At 43.5% G+C, this 6,009-nt stretch overlaps 1 protein-coding gene across 1 annotated transcript in view; it reads right to left on the bottom strand.

Annotated features, from left to right (window-relative positions):
* Positions 1-6,009, bottom strand: part of Dock1 (dedicator of cytokinesis 1) — a 497,315-nt gene that overhangs the window by 332,443 nt on the left and 158,863 nt on the right. The gene's annotated exons all lie outside the window — the stretch shown is intronic.

The following is a 6,009-nucleotide window of genomic DNA, read 5'->3' as shown; positions in this document are numbered from 1 at the left end:
AGAGAGAGAGAGAGAGAGAGACTCGGAGAGGATGAATGAATGTACACTGTAACACAGATCCACCACTGAAAGCCAGCAAGAGATACACAGTGCCAGTCACAGAACTATAGCTGCAGGAAAAGCTATTTCTGCTTCTCTAAGGAGACAGGCGGGCTGCCGCGTATCCTTTTAAAAATCGGGCTCATCTCTTAATATCTGAGTAATCAGGAATTGGGAGTATTCTGCAATCAAAACCCTGAATAAGGTGAACAGGGTCAAAAGGATGCAAATGGACAGGGAAGACACAGAAATGAACCTTTCAGAGGCAGAAACGGGAAACCCTTAAATAGGACCACAGAAGCTTTTAAAAGTTTCCTTATCAGTAAAAAAGTTCAGGTTAAAAAAGAAATGAAATAAATTTTATAGTTCACATAATTTCATTGCCATGCCTCTCATGAGAATGCTAACTTAATACAAACTGTAAAATAAAACCAAAAAAATGAATTTTCTATCCAGCATCAGTTTAATGCTGTGAGTGTCTCTCTGCCTAAAAATATTACTACTGATGACGATTAATAGATACTATTTTAGGGTAAAGTTCAGGATACATTATTCAGCATAATTATTTTAATTAAATCCATTAGCATATCTTTATATAAGATTACAAGAGCTATCGGTGATACAAAATAAGTTTTTCTTGAATAATGTATGAAGTGATTATTAATTTACATATTTCTGGAGAAAAACACATATTAAAAAGATTCCATTTGTAGATTTTTGAGCTAATATATATATACATATATATAGTCTTTACCTCTCCAGTAATGAGATTAGAAGTACCACACCCTGGTGCCCAGGTTTGGTTTTTTTTGTTTGTTTGGGTTTTTTGTTCATTTTGTTTTTTGTTTTTCATGTGAGTTTTGAGGATTGAACTCATGTCCAACTGGGCCATTTCTGGAATCCTCATTGTACATGCTTAGGGTTGGGGGGGACCTCAAGTGTGTGTTCTATTCTCAGGATATTTTTTGGCCAATGATAGATAGATAGATAGATAGATAGATAGATAGATAGATAGATAGACAGACAGACAGACAGACAGACAGACAGACAGACATCAACCAACAGAGTCTCCTCTCAGACTTCAAGGTCCCGGTTCTGGAATACCTCAGAAATACCTAAAGAGTTTGGTAAAGAAAAGTATAAAGAACACACCTGCCAAGGAGTGCCCTTGGGTGGAGGTCTTGATGAAACTGGACAAGTGGTTAGACACAGTGAGTTGATAGAGAATGGACAGGAGCCTGCAGCAGGAGGAGTGTGGTGTCGTGAACAGAATCCACACAAAGGGACAGCTGAAGCCAATCCTATTAGACGACCCACATCTTGAATTTCTCACCTCTTTACTTGGTCATCAAGCTTCCATGCCACAGTCCTGTCCTTCCTGGCAGCACTCCTCATCTCTCCTCTGGCGCTTAGATGCACGCAAACCCTGTTCTCAGTGGAGCTACCAGAGTTACTTATCCTCAGTGCATCTATTACCGCCAACACTTAATAAACATTAAACTTAGCCATGCTCCCACACTTACAATTCAAGGGTTAGAACACTTTGGAGAACACTGACCATTGGGAGAGAGAGGGGCTCTTTATTATGCAAAAATGTTTTTCAGCGCTTTGGAATACTGTCCACTAAAAGCTTTAACTAGCTCCTGCATACACGTGCATACACAAACACACACACACCCCTAGAACTTCCTGATTCATGTATCTATGTTACCTGGAGTCCCCACAGCATAGAAGTCTGTAAGCTTTGAGTCAGCTTGGTAAGTTCAGAGCCAGCAGACAACAGAGTCAGTCAGCTCAGGCCACAATAATTTCTTTCACTGTATCTACCCCTGGCTAAGTGAACATGCCCCTCCCTGCTCTTTCCCTCCCACACACATCTCTAACACTATCAGACAGAAAGTTGGGACAGGCACATGGTCTTTGTCCCTATACCAGATAAAGGGAAACTAGAAGAGAATGAGTCAAGTGCAGGGTCAAGTGTAGAAGCCACCACAGTGCAAGGATTCCAGGCAAAGCCACAGTGGCCCAGAAGAGCAGCCACCAATGGCAGATACAGGAGAAAAGACCCATGACAAGAGGCAGAGCAAGACAAAGAGAGGAAGACCAACAGACAATCAATGCAGGAACAAAAAACATTCCTGCGCTCTCCTTAACCTCTGGGGATCCTCTGGTCAGGAGTCAAGGCATGCTAAACAGAAGAATTAGCCTGATTTAGCTAGAACAAACCTGAACTTCAGAACTTTCTTTCCCTTTCTTTTCTTTTCTCTCCCCCCCACCTCCCTCCCAACCTCCCTCCCTCCCTCCTTCTCTTTCTTAGTTCCTTATGCCAGCTCAGTCACTTTAGAGAGAGCTTGGGAAAGGAGAGCAATCCTGTGAGAGGGCCTGCTGATTGGTGCAAATTGGTTACCTGTCTAGACAGCTTCCAGGAGGCAAAGCTCAACTTCCAAATGACAGGGACTATCTACAACATACTTGAAATTCAGAAGCGGACAGATGGAAACAGCAGCTGAAAGGTCTGAACCTCAGTGAATCCGTTTTGAAAACAGTGAGCAGTGAGCAAGCACGGCACCTTATGTATACCTGGCTTTCCTCAGAGCCAGGACAGCCTGGGCAAATGGAACCATTTCAGAACCATACCGGAGAACACAGCATGTGCCTTAGGGCAGGTGGGACCAATGCAAGAAGGCAGTGGAGCCCCCAGGCTGTTCTTGCAAGGCAAGGCAAGCTACTCATACCTACCCTGTCTGCCGCCATGCTCTGTGCATCCACCCAAAGGTACAGGGATGGAAGTCACATAGCTCAAGTGTACTGGACAGGGTAAAGAAAGGACCTGAGATCAAAGGAAACAACACAGGCCCAGCCAACTCAAACCCCAGCCTTTCTGAACCTGCTGAACTAGAGACTCATGTCCGTCTCACCTCAACCTCACCCTAGACACACACTGGGTGCTAACAACAGTCCTGTGTTTGAATGCCCCCTTCCCAACTTAAGTTCAAGTTCATTCACCACTGTGATGCTACTGAGAGACATTTAAGAGGTAATTAAGGCAAAAAGGCTCCAGGTTCTGTCCTATGAACAGGAGGGGCCAACCACTCTGCTTACCCTCCAGGCTTCCACCACTTGATAACATGCAGGGAAATGAAGCCCTTCTGCTTGAACTGTGCATAATATATATCTGTTTATCATATATATGGTTCAAGTCTCAAGAATTCTGTTAACAGCCAAAGAAGCCTCCGTACTGATGATGGAATGATCCAGAAATAGGACCTTTACACAGGAAAATCATATTGGTGTATGAGGAAACCCTAAATCCAGTGGTAAGTGAGGTAGGTGTTTGTATCAGAAAAGGAAGAAGTAGGCAGGAATACGCACAGATGCCCATGTTTGTAAAAATACCTGAGGTAATTAACAAATGCTCTGCAACTCTGCATTTGAGACTGGGCTTTTAGCAAGGGTTCTCTATGCAATGGTAGGGAGCACATGGTAGAGCACTCTCCCCCCCACACACACACATATGCACACATACACATGCACACACGCACACACACACACATATATACACATGCAGACATGCACGAGCACACACACATACACACATACACACACACATATACACATGCAGACATGCACGAGCACACACACATACACACACATGCACACACACACACATATACACATGCAGACATGCACGAGCACACACACACACACACATACACACACATGCACACACACATATACACATGCAGACATGCACGAGCAAACACACATACACACAAACACACACACACACACATATACACGCTTCCTGAATAGAAAACAAATCTTAAAGAAGAGACCAGAGTTCACATCCCCTTTCAAACACAGACTTCCCATTATGCCCTGGATCCTAAAGGCTCCAGCACTTTCCAACATCACAATTCCAGATAATAAACTTTTAGCACACAGCGTGTAAGGGAAGAGTCCGTATTCAACTATAACAGATGTAATTTTTCTTATTATAATTGAAAGGGGAAAATTTGGGATCAGTCTATCACTCAATGAAGTAACCTGGGAGAGGCCACTATAAATAAATAAAAATAGGACACCATTCTTGACAAACAGGGAGAATACTGTGCGACCTGGCATGGCCAAAACTAGGCATAGACAGCAAAGAATGTAAAAGAGCGATTAAAATTCTGTATAGGAGTGATCCTGGAAGCTGTGTTCCCAGCAGAAGCCATCAAGTGTCCATCAAGAATGTAAGCATGAACAGAGTAGGGCTCATCTGCACACACTCAGCCTTTCATGAGAAGTTTCTAGGTGCTACAGGAGGAGCAAATCCTGAACTGTGTGTGTGGGAAGCCATTGGAAAGGCCACGTGCTTCCTGGTGCCATTAACATAGAATAGACACAGTAGGAAACAGATGAGAGTTGTTGGCTGCTGGGGTAACAAAGAAGAGGGGATCAACGGCCATCAGTATAGGGTTTCCTCTTGAATGGCAATATTGGAACAGTAACATGGGCACACAGTGGGAATGCTCCCATGGCAGCAGATCTGCTCATGTTATGAGGTCTATAACAGGGCTAGAGACAGGATGCAGCAGCTAAGAGCATTTACAGATCTTCTAGAGGACCTAAATTCAGTTCCCAGCTACTGCTCATAACTCCAGCTCTGGAGGGACCCAACACCACCCTCTGCACTCATACATGTGCATGCATGCGCACACACAATTAGATAATTTTAAAAAATCTTTTTAAAGATGGTTATAACTCATGAACATTATGTTACATGCATTTGGGCACAGTCAGAACACACACACACACACAAACACACACACACATACAAATTGGAGGAGAATGAGGACATACTGTCCCTAACTCCTGACTCACAGACTCCAAGTCACAGCCTGAGCCTTGACAGCTTGTGACTGACCCACACAATGGTCTCCAACAGTGACAGACATACATTTCAGACACAGCTGTGTGGCTGAAAAGATCTTAGAAATGGATCTGAGGTTGTTGATCTTGTTAATGCATTCCAATACTGCTGCCTGGCATCCCAGATCCCCTGGGTCTCCTGAGCATCCACTGCTAATTAATCACTAATTAATAAGCCTCCATGGCACCAGGATGGAGAACCAACCCAACATTAGTCACTAGGCAAAACTTCCTCTGTCCCAAACCACTCTCCCCTTTGTAGGCTAGCATGTTTCCATGATCCTCTCCCCTTTGTAGGCTAACATGTTTCCATGATCCTCTTCCCTTTGTAGGCTAACATGTTTCCATGATCCTCTTCCCTTTGTAGGCTAGCATGTTTCCATGATCCTTTTCAAACAAGCTACAACTTATGTCCCAAACATTTGGCATCAGAAGCTATAAATAATAATAAATTAGTAATATTTTTTTAAAAACCATATTTGGGGCAAAGGATCAATAGATATATCACTTACTGCACAAACATAAGGATCAGAATTTGGATCCCTAGAACCCACAATAAAAAGAAAGACCAGGCAGGTATGGTAGTAGTCATTGTAATCCTACAACTTTGGAAGCAGAGACAGGGACTCCCAGAACAAACTGGAAGGCTGGACTATCAGGATTTGGAGGTCCAGGGTTCCACAAGAGATCCTGCCTTGATAAATAAAGTAGAAAGCAATTGAAGAAGATACAGGATGTCAACTTACACTGAAATACAGAGAAGGAGTTTCTCCAAGTATTGCCAAAATACATAAAGAAAAGCTTAGGCAACTTAAAGCTACACACAATATCCCATCTCCATCATCTCAGCATGCAGGGGGCTAAGACTTGAATACTACGACAAATTCAAGGCCTGTGTGGTACAAAGTGAGTTCTGGGCCAATGCAAGGTATGGACTGAGACTCTACACTCTACCATCAGCATCACCACCACCAACAACAACCAGAGAGACAGAGTAGGGGAGAGAGGAAGGAGGAAGACAAAGGGGGGAGGGGAGGGAGAGGAGAGGAGGGA

This window comes from Mus caroli, chromosome 7 (assembly GCF_900094665.2).
Source record: "Mus caroli chromosome 7, CAROLI_EIJ_v1.1, whole genome shotgun sequence".
NCBI lineage: Eukaryota > Metazoa > Chordata > Mammalia > Rodentia > Muridae > Mus > Mus caroli.
This window is presented reverse-complemented; position numbering and strand designations above follow the sequence as displayed.